The sequence below is a fragment of the Parasteatoda tepidariorum genome, chromosome 5, assembly GCF_982258835.1.
Source record: "Parasteatoda tepidariorum strain Cologne lab strain chromosome 5, Ptep-v5.0, whole genome shotgun sequence".
NCBI lineage: Eukaryota > Metazoa > Arthropoda > Arachnida > Araneae > Theridiidae > Parasteatoda > Parasteatoda tepidariorum.
In genome coordinates, this window is record NC_141759.1 from 77,160,508 (window position 1) to 77,181,479 (window position 20,972).

The following is a 20,972-nucleotide window of genomic DNA, read 5'->3' on the forward strand; positions in this document are numbered from 1 at the left end:
TAAGTAATGAAGTTTTAGGTAATTAAATTTATAAATTTTATACATTTAATAAAAAATTCAGAATATTTTGTTTGAAATAGTGAATTGTTTTCAATAGAGTAACTGTGCCTGCATTTACTTGAAAGTGCTCCACATTTTTTTTAATGGCTATTTCTGCTGCCTACTGTGTTTACTGTATTAATTACAATCGTCTTTTGGGGGAAGGAGTTTTACCTGGAGAATCCAGACACCTCTTTACGCCGTTGGCCCCCCACCTCCCTAGCTTTCGCTGCGGGTTTCTTTTTCGGCTTTCGTTTTGGAGGTCGAGATCGACCGTGACCTTCGAGGTCGCGAATTGACTCTCAATATCTTTAAATGAAGGCGTGTCCTTTACTTCCGTCGTAGTTATTTGTTGTGGTAATTCAATCAATGTTCTACGTGAAGAGTGATTTGTTATTTCGCTGAATTTCGTCCACTCGCATACAAATAGATGTCTCTCTGGCATTGCCTATTATTTTGTTGCTTAAGAGATTTATTTATTTTGAATTTTTGAAGAAAGTAAATAATATATTTTTAAATGATAATATTCTGCAGGATAAATGATAATATTCTGCAGGAAAGGAAAAAAATCTGTTACAGTTAATTTGGCGAATTTTTGTCCCTTAATGGTTTGAATTTTACTTGATATAAAAATTATCATTAACGGCTACATAGTATGTGATATTTTTAAATTAATGTGCTAATTGTTTTAAAATGAAAATATTATTTATATAATCCAAGAAAAGTTTAGAATTGTTATAAAAAGGCTTGTTTCTTTAAAAATTATGCTAAATTCGTATATTGGTGTTTATTTTGAATATTTAATTTTGTTTTAGAAATGTTTAAAAAAATATCGGATTATGCTCTTGCTGTATTTAATTTGTTAAATGTTTTAGCTCGTGCAAATTGGTAAAGCTGAATCAATTAAATTTTAGTAAACATATATTTTTCTTAGTTTAAAACTATAAATTGATGTTATTCGAATTATATTTAAAAAGTTGCATTGAACTGGGTTGCAATGTATGCAGTTAGACTACTTTTAGGTATTTAAGTAAATGAAATTATAAATCACTATCAGTAAATTTCACTAAATTTATTATGTCAGAAAATATAAATAATTTTACGAAAGTGGCGTTAGAATGAAGTGATTAGGAAACAAAGGGATCGTAATAATAATCACAAAACAAATCTTTGAGGAATAGTAGTTAGAGGGTTAAACGAAGGCGAGAATATATTTACATTAAGCGAGTACCTTCAGATCTGGGAAAACGATCTGTTTCGCAAAAAGAAACGACGATGGTTGCGAAGTAAACATGGGGGCTGGTGAGCGGCAGCAAATAGGGGCTCCTGCCAAAATTGCAGGAGTTGAAAAAAAGAGTAATTTAAACACAACTTTGTTTACTAGATATTCGATTTAACAAATGATTTAAAATTAATCAGCTTTATTTATATATTTGAACTTACAAATTTTGTTACGCAACTGGAACCTCTATATAAGCACTAACTTCCCTGCTTTCTACAAAACGTAATTTGTATCAAATAAACATCTTGTTTAAAGCAAGTTTTTGTATAATCTATTTCGTAAAAAAGTTTACACAGTAAAAGAATTTAAGCTTATATTTAATTGAATTTTTGTCAACTTTAAATTCTAGAGGACGAATATTACGAAAAAATATAGTTGTAAATGTTTAGGTTCTCCTGGATCTTTTAAAGCATTTATGATAAATCATACACAGTGTGTCACGGATCGATTTATAATTTTTTTTATTAGAATTCTTTGAGAACAAGAAACAGAGCATTTGGCTACATAATGTATAAATGGTATAGAATTTATATTTTGTAGATTAGACTTATAAAGCAAATATGTTTTATATTTCTTTTGTCACGTTTGAGCATTAAAAAGAAAATGTGTACTTTTTTGTGAGTAAATTTTTTGTGAGTCAAACGATGTTTTCTGAAAATTTGATGAAATAAATATAACGAAAACTCAAAACTAATACTTTGAATGATAAAAAAAGCCCCAGTAAACCTCAGTTTAATTCATAAAAGTAAATATTTTACTGAAGAAAAAAACGATACTGAATTGAAGAAGTACAACACACTTTTGAAATATGCTATAACACTTGTCTTTAAGAAATACAGATGTTATTTATGAATTCACAGAAAAATGTCTCAACATTATTTTTTCAAAATCTGTAGCAGATAAAAATAAAGGATTTCATAATCTTCTCTAAAATTGACTGAAGTTTTAAACATTATCAGGCAAATGACGTGTTAAAAGCTTGATTAATTGCTTTTTTTATTATTGAAAAACACTTAACAATAGAGAATAAAAGAGAAATTAATATATAATTGCTTTCATATAGTTTAAAAATTAATTAGAAAAAACCTTACCCATAGAAACAAAAAATACTTTTCCTAATAATATTGTGAAATTAATAGAAAAATATGTATCTGTTACAAAAATACTTGCCATTTTAAACTATTTTTCAAGTATAAAAAAGTTGAAGATTTTTTTCTAAGACCTGTTATTTTGGAACAGGTATTTGGAACAGGTATTATTTTGCATCGTAACAGCTGGAACCTGTTATTTGAAAATACCTGTTATTGCCCATCACTACTTGACATGGCGGTATATATTTGAAAAAAAGCACATATTTGAAAAAGAATTGAGTGTTAAAAATATAAGTGTAATTTGTATCCTTTTACAATGTTCTGAATCTTTATAATTATAATATCCGGAGATCACTAAATGATGATAAATGATGATGTGGTAATTAAACATTAACATGAAAAAAATTTCATATTTAAAGTGGTGGGTAATTTACAGGCGCCAATGATGACTTACAGTCACTTTCGAGTGCAAAGGGTTAATTGTTTACCAATCTTTTAACTTGCAAAAAGCGTTGGAGTTGACAGCGCAGCATATTTGTTGGAGTGCTGGCATTTGGCTAAAGGTAGCACGATTCCTAAGTAGTGCTTTAACTAAATCCTTTTCTACCAACGCCAAAAATTGGCTTTATTTCATTTTTTATACCAAATGCTGTCTCAATTGTTAGATGTTTATGAAATTTGGTTTTAGGGATTATTTTTGCTCTCTAAATCGAGTGTAATAGAAAAATTTATATGTTTCTGCAGAAAAAGTGCGTTATTTTAATCAAACTAAGCATATTCCACCGTGGCTACAATTAACTGTTTCATAAAATTTGAGAAATTTCTTCGAGATAATGCCATAACACTTTACAAAGTGAAAATCCGACCAACCGTTCAAAAGTTATAAGGTTGACCAGTATGTTTTTGTTTGTCTTTGCTGTTTGTACACTAATACAATGAGGAGTTTTGTAGTGTCGTTTCTACCTTACTATTTTTGAGGTCAATATTTGTATCTTTTGCTTGCAATTTCGGAGGTAGGTGAGTTGAGTTGAACATATGTTGGAGCTTCTCAGCATAATAAAGTATTTCGAAAAATTCACCTAATTGTACAATGCGCAAAATATAAAACGGATAACCTTAATAACTTTTAATCCAATGATCTAATTTTGACGAGCTAAGCTTCTCTAGGCTAGATTTATGTATGCTAGATTATCTAGGCCAGATTAAGTTTGCTAATAATGTGCTAAATACCATATTTTTCTTGTATGCTAAATTCTATATTTTAAGTGACGAAATCAAACACAAAAACGTGATATTTCAGAAGAAAAAGAACGTATTTTTCATTGCTTTCAAATTCCGAATAACACAAATCCGCTTAACTAAGCATTAGCTTAACTAAGCATTAACATTAGCTTAACTAAATATTTTGAAGCGTGGGTAATTATTATTATTATTATTTTAAAATTATACAAACTTTAAAGTTATTTCACTACTTATTTAATTAATATGAACGCAAAAACTGTGGTTAAACTGGATAACTTTCTTTTGATTTTATTTTAGTTTTTATTTATTTGCAAGAGTTTTTTTTTTTTTTTTTTTTTAATTTGAATCTTGACAATTTGAGCATTTAAAAGCTTACATATGTTATTTGAGTTTCATTTTCTCTCAGATCAAAATGTGTTTACTCTGGGAATTTTTTTTTCTTTCTGTTTTCTGTTACATGTGATCATTTAACGGATCATAGATACTTCCGTATCGCTAATTTTAAATTTGTAATTGGTTTCTTTTGTCCAGTTACAGTTTTTTTTAACTAGACATTTTCAGAAATTTTTTTGTCGAAATGAACACTGCACCAAAAAAAAAAAAATAAATACGGACCATCCTGAATAACTTTTGGTCAAATGATAGAATTTTCACGCTCTAGGACTCAAACTTAATGGTTCAAAGAAGTGACCTGAAATATGGTAATTAATTAGAGCAGACAGTAATTTAAGTTACGAAATCAGACACAAAAACGAATTTTAACTATGCGACTTTTTTATAATTCGATTTATTAGGAACTATTCTACTGACGTTCTATATATCTCTAGAAGAGCAAGATCAAGTTTTTGTATAAATGCAACAAAAAATTTGTTCCTCAGTGTAATTTAAACACTTTTACTGCTGAGTGTAAATAAAACAGTTCATTTTACTTTTAACACTATTTGACTTCTGTTTCCATTTTCGCTTGTTATCATTACCAGTTTATGAACGCAAAAATATAAAAGTGATGGAAATTTCCACTATGAATTTTCATTAAAAGTAGATGTATAAAAATTCCTCTTACCTTACGTAGTAGTAGTGAAGAATTAAATATGTCGAATGAATACGTATAAGAGAATCTAAGTATAGTTCAAAGTGAAAACATACAAATGATAAGCGTTACGATTTCACATTATAAACGAGTACAGATATTATTAAAAAAAAACTCACTACGTATCTTATCTCGGTTAAGATAATAAAATTCATATGATGTGACCGAATTTATCAAATTTATGCGTTGAAAACGTTAAACTTTTGACTCTAAATTTTACATTGTAGTATTTTGTTCTTGTTAAGTAGATATCGAAAAACACAGCTGATTGAATATTTATTTGAAACTAATGCTGCAAAAGAAAATGGTTTAACACCTTCAGACCTGCCAACTTTTAATCCCTTCCATTATCATTTTTCCCAGTGGTATTAAAATGGAATTAAAACTTCAATTTTAAGCAAACAAACACGTTGTATTTGAAAAAAATTGAGTTGACAACCATGATAGTAACGCATATTAATATATAAGCTTAATTTTTGTAAGAATAGTGGTGATCAAAATCATATAAAAATTTAATTTATAAAAGAAAAAATAGTATATATTTACTACCACTTTAAATATGAAAATAAAATCTCCGGCAAAATCCGGGAGAGTTGGCAGGTATGCACCTTTGAGCCTTACCATTACGAGTAGGGTAGTTTGAGATGACTGATGAACTTTTATCGGAACATTGAAAATGTATGTGATTTAAATGATGCTTATTCAACTGAGTGGACGATGATTGCAAATCAAATAGTAAATAAAGTAATTATAAATTAATATCGAAAAAACCAGACTTGACGTTTTTATAGAACCTTATAGAAAAAGGAATAAAATACTGAAATTATAGACATATTAAATTAAAAACAGGGGTATATACCCTTACATTACGCTGATAACGGCAACCATCTTGAGATAGTTAATACATCAATTTAGCGTGTGGAAAATATATTTTTTTTTAAAATCCAACACTTTAAAATACGATGCTACATTGAGCTTATCTTAAAAAAAAACAATTGTTATGAATCAACCCAATTTTTGATCATAAAAGGAACATCATGTAAATGATGGTCATCCTCTCAAAATTCTCTCTACAACAGAAAGAACAAAAAAAATAATAAATAAAAAATTAAAACTGTTTCGAATTAATTATTTGCTTTCATATTAGTTTTACGCATAACTTTTGATTTCATTGTATTAACCAATACCTTTTGTTGAGTATTTATCTTTTTTTTACTTCGTATGAGTGTAAGCCAGCAAAATAAATTATGGTTAATACGAATATTTTGCTAAAATAAAATGCTCATTGTAAAATAATTTAACTGCCAATACCTACTTTTTTAAAAAATAACTTTAAAAAAAATAAGGCTGTAATAATTGTATTGAATTTCAGATATTCATTGGTTGAAAGGAAAGGAAAATAATTCATGCTTGTATTCTCAGATGAAATAGATTTTAAGTCGCCTAATTGCTGCCGCTTAAATATGTTTTTTCTGTGCATTATTCTTTTCTGCAATAACTATTGGATATTGCAACACTCACAGTGTTTTATTAAAAATAAAATTGTGGTAAGAGAATTCTGATATATTTCGAATTTTTTAAAATTGAATGAGGTTTCTTAACTACAGCAACATATTATCAATTTAAATCAGTGATTCCAAAAGTGGTCTATATCGACCCCCAAGGGTCGACAACAACCTGCAAGGGGTCCATGTCAAGTGAAAAAAAAATTTGGGGGTCCATGAAATAAAAATGGGGGTCAACGATTGTGGATCTCATATAAGCAGGTCGTGACTTTTAATTTTGGCATTTCATGAATGGAATAATCAACATACACTGATAGTACCTATTTACTTACATTACACTACCTTATAATATAAAGACATATACCTATCTACATTCTACATAATTTATAAAAGTAGCTATGACGTCAGCATTTTATTAAAATTTTAGTTATTGCGATTAGTTTTTGATGTATAAAACTGAATTATTATGAACTAGCAGTTGCCTACAGCTCCGCCCGCGTACGTTTTTATTTTCCCTGCGTGTAAGGTTTTATTTTGTCACAAAAAAGTATTTTTCCGTGGTAAATTGTAGCCTAGCCTGTGTCAACCTAGCCTGTGGAGTTTAGCTAGCTATAGCTCCAATTTTATCAGCGCACAAGATTACGGAGATTTGCTTTACGTGAAAACGTAATAAGCAAACCAACAATACACTACTACAGTTTTGCATACAAACTTATTTCCGCAATTATAATATTAGTAGCGGAGAACGGATTTAATAGTTCACTATTTTATTCCATTTACATATTAATTAAATTAAATTAGTTATTAAATTAATTTGAATTTAATAATATTATGTATAAAGTTAGCATGTGTTTTTTTTTAAAGTTTTTCACACTACACTTCACTACAGTTAGAAATTTAAATCTTTCACAGTGAGTAGCATTATACCAGTTGCCAAAAATACATTTGAAGTTGATGTATTTACAAAAAATCAATATCAGGTAAGCACGGGTCTACCCAAAACCAAAAAACAAGGCAAGGGGTCTACGAGACAAAAAAGTTCAGGAACTACTGATTTAAATGATAAATGAACTCTTGTCTTTGTGCTCATCTGTGAAATAATTTTTTGTTAATTTTTGAAATTTTAGATGGTGCCACAGAGCTGATAGATTGTTTGAAACCTAAATCACAAAAAGTTTCCTAGTTCCATTTGCAAAGCAATGGAAAATTTGTTTAGAAACTCGTACAAAATGTGAAACTTTTTGAGAGGTCACAGTGATCTCTCACAGACTCTCTACCGAAAGAAAACAATGTTTTATTACAACATTAACAAGAATTGAAAAATATATAAATAATCGGAATTACTTATTATGTTTCAATTTCTTTCTGATTAAATAGGTTCTTAAATATTTACGAAATCTTTTGAAATGATCATGTTGGGTTGTGAAATAAATTTGCATATTTTGCAAAGACAGATTTAAACTGAGGCTGTTTATAACAGAATGAGGTAAAAGATTAACAAAAATTTACACTTCTTAAGAAACCAGGCCATAACTCACTTCTGTTCAGATTGTTGCGTTATTTAGACAACATTTCTAAAATTGATGTTTTTATTATTTAAATAATATACATTTTATAACAGTAAAATGTGTTGCTTGTGTGTCTGTCTGTGTGTCTATGTCTTTTCTGGCCGTTTTTCTACAGTCCTGAAATTCGGCCAGCGAATTTGAGATTTGAATCTTATAATTCGTTCAGCAGTAAAATTCTTCGAACTACTCAAATTCTTTTCAGAGAGACATGTCAAAAATGGAATTTTTTTTGTGACTAGTTTAGCGTTATTCATTGTTTTAATTAAATTATAGACTGTTCTGTTTCATTTTTCAAATACTTTAAAGGTAACATCATTGTTAGCTTATAGCTTTCATGGTTTAAAAATGAGTTTACTGAAGGTTTTTCAATAGTTAAATATTTTATTAATAGTTATATCAGATAAACTAAATGATTACTGTAAACACGGTGGCATACGTGAACTACTTCATATAATTACCATTCCTAAAACTATTTGAAACCAAATGTTTATGCTACTTAAAGTAATGCTTTAAAAATGTATTCCTATAAAACTGAATAATTTAAAATCAACGCTAATAATAAAGACCCAAAAAAAACCGTGTACTGAAAATGAAGAAAAATTAATGGAGAACTAGGACTAATTCGTTTAAGAGAAACGTAAAAAATCGCAATATTACGATAGAAGCCAATAATGCTTAATTTTGCTATGAAGTACTAAATTAATTACTATAGCTTAACCGTAACTGTTTAATGTTGCGTTTTCTAATGGGATACCTACAAGTGGCGTAGTGTGGGAATCTCGATTCCGATTGGTTGTTGAAACGTGGCATTTGCTTATGTTAGAAACTGTGCTTTCCATTATATTTCGAGTAAGCCAAGCCCGTCAAGTATCAATTTTCTTAAGTGACACATTCTATATTCTTACACAAAGAGTATTTCACAAAAATTTCAATTCTTTCACTATATATTTCTTACTTAACACAAAGGCAGGCATGAAGCCATGTAGAGCATAAGAAAACTAATAATTATGCATAGAAGTTACCAGCTACACAAAACAAAATAATATCGCGATTGCAATAAAATACACAAAAAAATTATAAATCGATATTAAGTAAAAGTAAAATAAAAGACAAGAAAGGATTATATTTTAAAAAATTCGATGCGTGATACAACGCTGTATTTAATTAGCTTCACATTAATTAACATTTTAATTTATGTGGATAAATTTAGATCATCTTTAACACGCCATTTTGTTTATTAACGATCAGCTGGTGCTGGCGTCATAGGTCACATGTGTAGGCATCCGTGATCTTCTTATTGAAGCACAACTACCCAATTCTCAGATTATTTAATATGTTATTATATCACATTATTCCATTCCCATATTCACTAATTCCCAAAGATAAAACAAGTTGGCGACGAGGTTAATGATATCTGTTACTTAATTCAAATAAATTCAAAACCATGAAATAATTTTAGAATCGACCTTTTGCATTCATTTGCCGCAAGTACTTTCTTTATATATGAATGATATGACTTCCCTTAGATATATTGAAAGATCAAACTCTTTTTTACATCTCAGTGATAAAAAAAGAAACAAATAAAAAAAAATCGCATTGATATTGTACTGTGTATGAATTATATATATATAAGGAGGATTTTTTTCCAAGTAATTTAAAGCAAGAGAAACCAAGCAAGAGAAACCAAATTACAATTACAAGAACAATTTACTGAGACTAGGATTCATATTCAAGATGAATGCGACAAGTTCATCGGGAAATTATCGTAGTTGAAGTCATTGGAGTGAAAAAAAATGGCCGAAACCTTCCAAACATCGTCAATAGAGTAAGAAGTTACAATTTAGATACATTTATGTACACAAAGAAGTAATAATATTAAAAAAAGAAATACATGACTAGTAATAATGACGTTTGTGTATTTGAAAAGTTGTATCCTTAATTGCACGACATAACCAGAATATCAAAGTATTTGGAATATTTGCATAAAGTACATTGAATAGTATAATAAAAAGGATATTAAGTTGAAGGAGTAGGGTTAATGTTTTACTGTTTACAAAAACATTGACACATGCTAGATGAATATTTACTCTAAATGTGTAATATTTACATTGAAAGTAAACTTTGAGTAATCTTATATGATGAACTGAGTATTGATATTGGTAGACTGAGTATGAAAAACTGAGTAAATAAATATTTACAAAATATACATTGGTTATTACATTACAAATTAATCAACAACTAGTGATTTAAACAAAATTGACTGAGAAATAAGGTTACTTATATATTTACATGATCATATGCATAGCAGGGCAGTTGGTCATACGCTATCACTACTGATAAGTAGTAGCAATAGACACTGTAGCAATGTGAATGGATATCTTTTTCAAAATTTTTGAAGTTGAAAATTTGATTAAAGCAGGACACACTATAGAATATTACTTTTTATTTAATTATGCTATTAACTAATTTTATGTGAAGTAGTAGTTAAAAATTATTTTAAATTACATTTATAAAACCAATATCTGAACAGAAGAACATATACATTTTGTTACGAGATTAAATATTAAAACAAACTCTAAATATTATGTAAAAGTTAATAATTCAAAAGTATTTCTTAAAAACAGCATTTAAATAACACTAGTGAACTTTTTTTTCAGTTTTCTGTTGCACGAAATTCAACTATGGATCTGAAATATTTTTGATTTGTTTATTTCAAAATTTGCAATCGATTTCTAATACAAGCTACAGTTCTCCTGTAATTTAATAAACCAGGACCAGGATTATTTGAAATTCACTCAAATACTAATCGTCTCCACTTCTTTGCTACGAAAGAAATGGAAGGAAAAGTCGATAATGCATTTCAGTTCGTAATGCAATATGTTAAAATCATAAGTTTTTGTCTAAAATGTTTTCAATGGAACAGACAAGTGTCTATGTACATAAACTTGTACCTTCTTTTAAGATTGGTGAATTCAGACAAAAAATACACTAAGTTTTGAAAAATATCTGTAGCATTCTGATCAAAACAAATATCAGATTTGAGAGTATTAAAAGTTTCCTATGGTATTTCATAAATGAAATCTTTAATTTCAGACTTCAAGTTTAATGCTGTCAATAATTTTTTTGTGACCATAATTCACACCAACTTGCAGCATTGTGTGATATAACTCATTCCTTGCATTGGAAACCGCTAATTGTTCCTCTGGACAAAGATTCCTAAATTTGGATATTATTTTGCTGTCTCCAATCAAACCCATGATGAAAAATTCCTCAATAAGCTGATAAAAATCTGAAATACAGTCTACTGTTGTGCAATCTTTTGGTGTTTTACCATCCTTATTTCGCAGATTGTTGATGGCACCATACTTGAGCAAAATCTTAACCGTTTCAACGTCTGCAGCTAAGTGCAATGCGGAATTTTTATTACTTCTTGTTCTAGCATTTATAAAGCCAGTCAATTGATTAAAGTTAGTATCTGTTACGTGCTTGAGAAGTAATTCGGTAATTTCAGTATGGCCTTTGGACGCTGCTATGTGCAGCGCCGTTTTTCCTCTATTGGTCACAGTCATAACATTGATTCCAATCTTCAATGCATAGTTTACTAAAGACGTATGGCCTTCACTTGCAACAAAATGAAGAAACGTTGTGCCCTCAGAATCAAAAGTTTGAAATTGATACGTATCTTGTATATGGGAAGCGATTGGGTTCGGAGCTTTTCCCGACGATGTTAGTAAATAGAAAAAATTTACCCCATCTCTCAATTTTTCTATTGTTTGTTCGATTTCTAAAACTTTTGAATTATTTTCCCCCAAGACAGCTTTTTGTTTCGCACCAATTCTTTTTAAAATTTCAAATCCCTCACTAAATTTACCGCTAGAGAATAACAATGTTACCAATTTTGTTTCCGCCCGTAACGTTAGTTCATGATTCTGACCTAAAACTCTTTCCTGAATATTTAAAACATCTCGCAAATCATCGAGAGTTTTATCGCAAAAATTTTTAAGACACGACACAAATTTTACATTAAAATCTGACATCAAAGTGTCTGGATGAGACGGTCCTAACTGTCTATTTTTGTATTCATAAACGCATTTATAGCAAGATATAGCCTCGCTGTATTTGTCCAAATCAGTTAAAATTTCTGCTAGAGATTCTTGAGCGTGTATAGCTAAAGCGTTGTCTGAACCAAACATTTTATGAAACTTTTTAAACACTATCTTATATTTATTTAATGCATCATCATACCGTTGTAGTTTCTTCAAAATTCCTGGCATACTGCACAATGTGATCAATGTCTCAAAATGATCTAATCCCAATAAAATATTTTGTTGCAAGTAAACATCTTCTAAAATTTCAATTGCTTCTTCATTTCTATGTAATCTATGGAGAACAGAACCTATGTAAAATCGTGTTTTTTGAGTACGACTGTTACTTAGTCCAAGTATCTCTTTCCTGCTCTGAAAAATTTCCTGAAAAATATCAATTGCTTGTTGATATTTCTGCTGCTTATACAGTGTTATTGCTGAACCTTCTTTGATTTCTAACGAATCTGGATTATCTGAAGCATGAGTTGGCAAAATTTTCTGAAGCAAATTAGTTTGCATGTTTATACCATCATTAAAATTTTCTTTAAATAAATGATTATAAATTTGATTGTAGGTCTCAGAATAATTGTAAAATATGTGCTTGAGATGATTTATTTTCGGAAAATCATTGTCAATAGCACAAGCCAGTAAAGTCTTTCCTTTTATATTCTTGGTACTCATAATCGATTTTAATACATCGGAATTTCTAATTTTTTCCAGAGTATTTAAAATCTCAATATTATAATTTTGTACTGATTTGAAAGCACTATCGATTAGTTTTAATAAATCGATAACACTTATGTTTGATGCTAGATCAAGAGGAGTTTTCCTTTCAGTTGTCTTCGCATTATATATAGCGCCATTTTCTAATAGTATTCTTACTACATCAATTCTACCACAGGCTGACGCGTAATGAAGAGGTGTTGCATTTTCTTTCCCTAATACATTAGGATTGGCGTTGTTTAGAACTAGAAATTGAGTAATTTCAGCATGACCCTTCCTTGCAGCATAATGCAAAACCGCAGTATTTGTATAGTCCTTTGCATTGATGCATGCTCCCTCATCAACAAGTGATATTACTTTTGAAATGTTGTTGCAAATAACTGAATGAAAAAGCTCTTTTATCATCAGAAAGATTATTTTAACGCTTTTCTTTTCAATACGATACACTTGAATGCAGTCATAAAAAGCACCATTATTAAGCAGTACTTTAATTACTTCCTCATAACCAAAGTTTGTAGCATATTGAATTGGTCTAAACCCATTGCCACATTCGTCATTAACATCAATTCCTTTTTCGATTAGATATTTAGCAACTTCTGCTTGACCTTCACCTGCAGCGTAATGAAGAAGAGTCGTATTTCCACTCCCACGTTCTGTGACTAATTTTTCGTCGCATTGGAGGAAGTATTTAATAATGTGTAAATGCCCCATTCGAGCTGCCGTGTGTATGGGTTTCGACCCAAGTTTGTCAGTTACATTTAAATTAGCACCTTCATTTATTAGAAATTTTACTATATCTAGGTGTCCGCATTCAACAGCAAAGTTTAACCAAGTAGTATCTCCATTTACTTTTTCATTTAAGTCTGAAAGTTTTTTCAGAAAAAATATTTTTACTGTATCCAAATGACCCTGAAATACAGCCAAAGAAATAAGTCTTTGATCATAGGAATTCAGTTTGCTAAAGTCTGCTCCTCTTTCTAACAATATTTTAATGATATCGGAATGTCCCAGAAAGACTGCTAAATGCAAAGGGGCAAAATTAGATTCGAAAACATAATTCACATCAGCTCCGTGATTTAATAAAATGGTTACAATGTCATCGTAATCTTTTTCAATGGCAATATATAAAGAATCATTTAATTCAACTGACACCGAAGGTTTCTTTTTTTCCAGGACATGAGATACCACCCGTTTTAAACCTTTCATCGAAGCATACCTTAGAATCGTTTCAGTTTTATCTTTGAATTGTTTCAGGATATCGGTTGATTTATTTTCTAGAAGAATTATACACATATCCTGATTTCTGCGGATAAGAGCTTTATGAAGAGGATCCCCATCATTCACATCAGCTCCATATTTGATTAACAGGCGCGTTGATTCGGTATAATTGTTGGTTACAGCTAAGCATAGAGCTGTTTCGTTTTTAAACGTCCTGATGTCCAAGAGACATTGTTTACTGGCTAAGAGTACATTTACAACTTTCAGATGATTATGTTTGACAGCATGATGTAAGGGTGTATACCCTAGTTTGTCGTAAGTATTAATGTCAACCAATTTAGGAATTAAATATTGAACGATATCATCATAGCCTGAGATACAAGCTAAGTGCAAAGGAGTTCTGCCAAAGATATTCTCACTTTCTATACTAATTCCACTTTTTACCAGCTTTTTAAAAATGTTAAGCCTACTCGGATTAGAAACTAAATTATTGTAGGTCTCTGTAAAAAATTCTTCACCCATAGAGTCCCAAAGTTTAAAATTTAAGACACACATATGCAACAAAGTGTGTCCTTTATAATCAACTGAATGAATATTCACCTGTTCGGATAACAATTTATCTGCTATTTCAAAGTAACCAAGTTTGATAGAAAGGCTCAAAGGAGTAAGATTGAATTTATCTACTGAATTAATGTCGGCTCCACATTCGATTAATTTCAGCGAAATATTTACCGAACCATTTCTTATACTTTGATGAAGAGGAGTACAACCATTAGGGTCCCTTATGTGAATCGACATTCCATTTTCGATTAAAATATTTATGAGTTCTAAGTTATTATGAGGGATTGCATATTCAAATAAGGGAAAACCCCTTTTCTCAACATCTTCAATACTAGCGCCGTGTGCAATAAATTTTTTTAATACATTTGAGTGTCCATTCATAATGGCACCATGCAAAGGTGAATGTCCTTTATTGTTCAAAGTATTTAAATGAGCACCGTTTTTCAGCAAAACTTCAGCAGTCCATGACTGTCCATTAAAAGCAGCAAAATGAAGTGGATTGTTATCAACTGAATCCTTAGCATTTACGTTTGCTCCATTAGAAATCAATAATGTGACAATTTCTAGATGACCAGCGTAAGCAGATTCATGCAATGGTGTGATCAATGTATCTGATACGGATTTAACATCTGCTCCTTTTTCGAGTAAATACTCGACCATATCGAAGTGACCGATGTCAGCTGCAACATGTAATAAAGTCTTTCCTGTTGCATGTCGGATTGAATTTATATCCTTGACATTCTGAATAAATAATTCAGCAATATTCGCATTATTATTGATTACAGCTATGTATAGCGGCGTCTCATGAAACTGACCAACGTTGATTGTAGCTTTGTGGTGAAGTAAAATTTCTGCGACATCAAAACAACCAGATTCTGCAGCTATATGAAGAGCTGTTTGATTTTGTTTACATTTTTCATCAACTGATATTTTTAAATCTTCTATAATATAAGAGACAGCATCTTTACATCCTGATGCAGCAGCTATGTGAAGAATATTTAGATCATTAATATCTTTGGCATTTGGATTTAATCCTTGATCGATTAAGAACTTTATAACATTATTGTTAGATGATTTCGAAGCAAAATGTAAAGCAGTTCTCATGTCATGATCCCTTCCGTAAATATCTGCTCCTTCTTTTATCCAATGTTTCATATCAGCTAAAGAGTCATTAGACAAAGCACAAAACAGTCTTTCTTGATTTTCTACAATAAATTTTACAGCGGCTCGTTTATTTTCATGTTTCATTGTGAAATTTCCTTTTTGATAAATATCATGTTTGATAATCTTCATAGCAAATAAAAATATTGATTGAGTGGAATCCATTAAAACGTCCACAACAGGATTTCCATGAGCTAGATAATTCCTTAGATATCTGCCAACTAACAGAGGACCCTCTTCGTTAGATAGCTGAGTCGTTATCAAAAAAAGATTGGAATGCTCTAAGCTAGACAAAATTGATAATATAAGCATTTCAACTTCTGCTTGTATTTTAAAGTTATTTTTATAAATAAAAAAGGATTCTGTGTTTAATTCAGATAAATTATGTTCACGTACTATTTTTCTCAAAGATGTAATATCATCTGACAAGATATCTCGATAAGACGTTGTTGATGATTTTTTTATTTTTCTGATATTATCAATAGTTATTTTTTTTGTCTTCGTAAAATTTTTCTTCAGTTCCTGAAGGTGTTTGATTTCCTCTCCTTGACATTCAGTTATATAAAATATTTTCAAAACTATAGAATAAATATTTGAAATGTCCTGCTCATTTTCACCATACAAAATGTATTTAAAAATTTCAAGAGTTAAATATCTTATTCTTGTCAAACTTTCTGGAATCATTACAGGTTTTACAACATTTAGCATGTGCTTGATGTTCTTCTTTTTCTCAGAAATTGTGTAACTATTCAATATTCTCTCAGGAATACTTGCACTATTTAACAAGTTGAGGTAGAAAAACAACTCAGTATTGGAATTTTTTAAATAGCTTTTTTCGAAATTTATTATGTCTGATATTTTTGCAAGGATATTTTCTTCAAAATGGTCTTTTCCTTTTATAATTTCACTTAAATCAGCAATTAATTTTTCTAATACAGCAATTACTGAATTAGCGTTATTTGGTAAAATATGCGTAACGTCGTTCTTAAAATATACAAGTCTAATCATACGAGAAATGTCTTTATATTCATCAACATTTTTGCAATTGCAAATTCTCTTTAACAATGTTCTAACCGTTCGAAACTTTATTTTCTGGAGTACTGAAGTTACAGCATAACTTAAACTTTTCACATCACTCTGAACAAATGTGTAAAACTCAGAGCCGTAACGTTCCTCAATATTTTTGCAAGTTGATAAAGGAAAACCATGCGAAAAAGAGTCTCTCAAAAATTTTAGAATTGTATTTGTTTTGTTTGGTATGAACACCATCAAAAACTCGTTTGTGGCGAGAGAGAGTTTTGGCGATTCAAGAGTATTTTTAAAATTCTCTCCCAAAACTTGCAATGCTCTAATGATGACAGTTTTTCCGCTATTTTCAACACTGTTCACTTCAGTCACTATGTCAACATATTTCTTAATAATATTGAGAGATTCATAATCACGAATTACCTCATAATTTTGGTAAAATTCTTTGAAATATGGATATTTAGAAATGATGCGGCTTACCACATCATCACGATTTATTTTTTCAGGAAGCTTACATAGCGCTTCTTTGTCCATATGATTAATTTCTCTGATTTCATTGACCAGACACTCACAAAAATTACTAAGATATTTCACAAAGTCATTTTCTGTTACAAAGCAGTTGATGTAACTTCCTTGATTACTCAGATACCGGATGAAGGAAATTAAGTGAAATTCCATTTCTTCCCAAGGAATTCTGTCATATGTAGATTTCAGCCATTTTTTGGATAACATTATATTCTGAGCTATTAGTTTCGCTAAGAAAACCATCAGATACTTTGATTTGCTGTTTCCGTATATAGTTTGAACTAAACCACTATACTCCAAAATAAGTGACAAACTGTCTTGGATATCATCATGAGAATAATCAGTTGAGTCTGATGGAATGACTTGCTCAAAGTAGCTGTCCAGCAAGAAGCTGTGTACATATATCTTCATTTCGGTTGATACATCAACATTTTTCAGCAATAACTCATTCAAACTTTTTGACAGGATAGAGCACAATTCTTGGGTGTGTGATGAAAAATAGCCCAGTGGCCACTTCTTCATTAAAACTTCAAGAAGTTTCGTATTTCCTGAACGCACAGCATAATAAAAGGCATTGTGACTTTCTTCATCATTGTCGGCAGGCAGAGGAAAAGGTGCATCAACTTTAGTGGAGAGATCACTGATAATCGAAGAATCATCACTGAATATATGGTTCAAGATTTCTAATCGGTTGTGTTTACAAGCCAAAATAGCAACATTAGACAATTTAAAGGGATGATCATCATAATGAAAGCAAGACATTAAATCGGGGAAAATGTTTACGTCAGCCACTAATGCCAAAATACTGGATAATTCTTTAAAGCTAACTTCATCATTGATTTCAATCGAATTTTCTATTGCTATTAAAATATTTCTGTAAATACGTCTTTGATTTGTTGCATCGTATTGCATGAATTGGTGGATTATTGCATTTCCAGATTTCGTCAGCAGTTTTAATAACTTTTGCACTTCGAAATCGATCTTCAGATCTCTTTTACTCATCATATATAGGAGCAACCTATTAAAGAGGAAAGACGATTTATTTAGAGATATGCTTGAAGTTCTTATAAAAATAAATATTTCATCAGGAAATTTTGAAAATTATATAAAGGTAAAGTTTTTTAAATAAATATGTTTAAAAGCGTTTATTGGAATTTACCTTTCGATTTCTAGATCTTTTTTATCCATCATAAATAGTCAGCCTATCAAAGAAGAAAGACGCTAAATTTAAAAACAGATTTGAAGTTCCAATTTAAATTTATTATTTGTCACGAAATTTTGAAAAACTGAGGTCTTTGATTAAACAAGTGTAAAATAGTTTTTTGGAAATATGCTTTTGCAACTAATGCGTGGGAAATTATTTTTTTTCTTTAAAAATATTATTGCGTTTTAGATTTTTGGATATTCCTGAGTGCTTTTTTTTTAATACTTCAATATGAAAAAATCTTGATATTAATTCATATTGGCACAATAATTTTTTTTGCCATTTTTTAAACATCAGTGTTTTTTTAATGCGTGTGAAACATATACTAAAGAAACAATTTCTTCTGCTTATTTCAGAAAAATGTGCTCTTTCGTTAGAAGCCATGACTCCACTTCCATTAACTATCCTTGATAAACCAAGATTTTTGATCATTAAACATCTATACCAACAAATTTTCTAACTTGCTTAATTTTTGGGCAATTGTTTTCAATTGGCAACAAAATTATGCATTAGGTTTTAATTAAAATTCCAATTTAGTACCATTTTATTATTCTTCATTGTTCTTAATATTTTTTTTTTGTTAATTATCTGTCTTTATGTATTTAATATTACCAGCTTGTCCCATATTCAAATGAGTGGAATAACAAATATTTCGAGATTTAAAATTGTTTAAATCAAGACGAAATTCATATTCTACAACTTATCTTGGTTTTATTTTCCTCTCGTGGATGGAGTATTGGGAGAAATTTGCCTCTGTGGAGGGTTTTTTGATGGAGCTAAGTCACATTTGCGTTACATGGAGAGGAAGACCACGAGAACCTCCTACGATAAGCCTGACGGCAAGGGGAGTCCAACCCATGATCCGTCTATCACTGAGGATGTTTCAGGCCAGCACTGTGGTCGGTGCAAACCGGATGCGGAATTCGTATCGACTGGGATTCGAAACCGATTCGTGTCATTGGATGGCAAACGCTCTATCCCACTAGCTATCGCGGCTCCCATCTGATCTTTTGTAAGCAAGATGGTGAGCTAAAGTTGAGCCAAGTTTCTCCACATAAGTTAGAATGTTAATTAACGTGAAGTTAATTATATTCAGCATACATCAAATTAGTTGAAATATGATTCTTTCTCGTCTTCGTCTTTTACTTAGCTTAGATTTATTATTTGTTTATGCATTTTATTGTAATCTTGATATATTTTAGTTTCGCATCACTAACAACTTCAGTTCATAATGAGTTTGTTTATGTTTCAGATGGTTTCCAGTTGTTTTCTTTTGTTAAGAAAGAAATTTATAGTGAAAACATTGAAATCTTCGTGAAAGAATATAAAAGAAGTCACTTAAGAGATTTGATATTTGCCGGATTTGGTTACAGTTACTGACGTAAACAAATGCCACGTTTCAACAACTAATCAGGATCGAGATACCCATTACGTCACTTCTAGGTATCCCATTTCAAATCTTTTATTTTACATTTTAGTTCTGTCATACATAAAAAAAATTCTTTAATAGTTTTATTTACTTTTGTCTATTTCTATTCTGTCATATTAATAAATTCCACTATAAACAGGATAATGAAAAGAAAAGACAGCTATATCAATAACACTTTTCCGTTTAAATTCGTTCATTAGTTGAAAAGGATCAAAGGTGCATGATATCCATGTTAATACGTATTAAATTAAACATTGGAAGAAATATAAGAACAAAGAAATTAACAAAAGTTAAAATAATTAAAAAAAATCGTAATTTTCTGTACAAAATGTACTTTTGTCTTCAAAAACACACAACGTGCTTAAAAATGTTATATTTAAACATTTCATAGAACTAAAATGAAACAACCAAATTATTATATAGAACATTATAACTTTAAATAAATAATAGATGGAAACGATAAACTTATCCATAACTAGTAGTTAAGCCTTCTGCCGTAGCATGGCGCTAAAAACGCAACTGACAGAGTATTGCCATTTTGCCGCGCAATGAGAAAAAAATGTTTCTTTTTTATATACTCTAGCATTGTAGTAAAAATTGTCAACGTTCAAAAAAAAATCATGTTAGTTTGTTTTATGACGCTTTTGAAGCATATAAATCAAATTTTCAATTTTGTTCAAATCAAACTTTGCATTATTTGCTATCATAATGAAAATAATATTTTTAAAAAAATTCCAGTGATCGTATAATGAAAAAATTCAATTGTGGCTTTCAAATTGATTATTGTCGTCTGAAGTTATCATATATGGATAACAATTAATTATCGTATCAAAATAATATTTCACTATTAGATTGGAGAGGTATAGTTTGTCTACAATAAGAATTCCCCCACCACAAAGTCTGAGGCCGTCTGTTGCTATGGAAACAAGAGTAGTGCATTTCAGGTAGGGAAGCTTCTCTTCTCTCTAGGACTAACACCGTAGGCGGAAGAAAATGATTCTCTTTCAATCGTCAACTCGAACCAAAACTTGTTCTAAGGAAAGACTCCACGCTCCTATTTAAAATAGTTATACTCGTCCACGGGTCCAGACGAATGGCTAAGGGAGTTTTTACTTTAGACAAACTATACACTTCGACTGACAGTATTATCATGGTATAAATATTTTTCATTTTCGACTCTGGAAAAGGGGCGTCTACTACTATATCCGGGGTGTCTACTTCCG

General features: G+C 30.2%; 1 protein-coding gene across 1 annotated transcript in view; it reads right to left on the bottom strand.

Annotated features, from left to right (window-relative positions):
* LOC107444287 (uncharacterized) overlaps positions 1-20,972 on the bottom strand; it is an 80,251-nt gene that overhangs the window by 42,974 nt on the left and 16,305 nt on the right. The window lies entirely within an intron of this gene.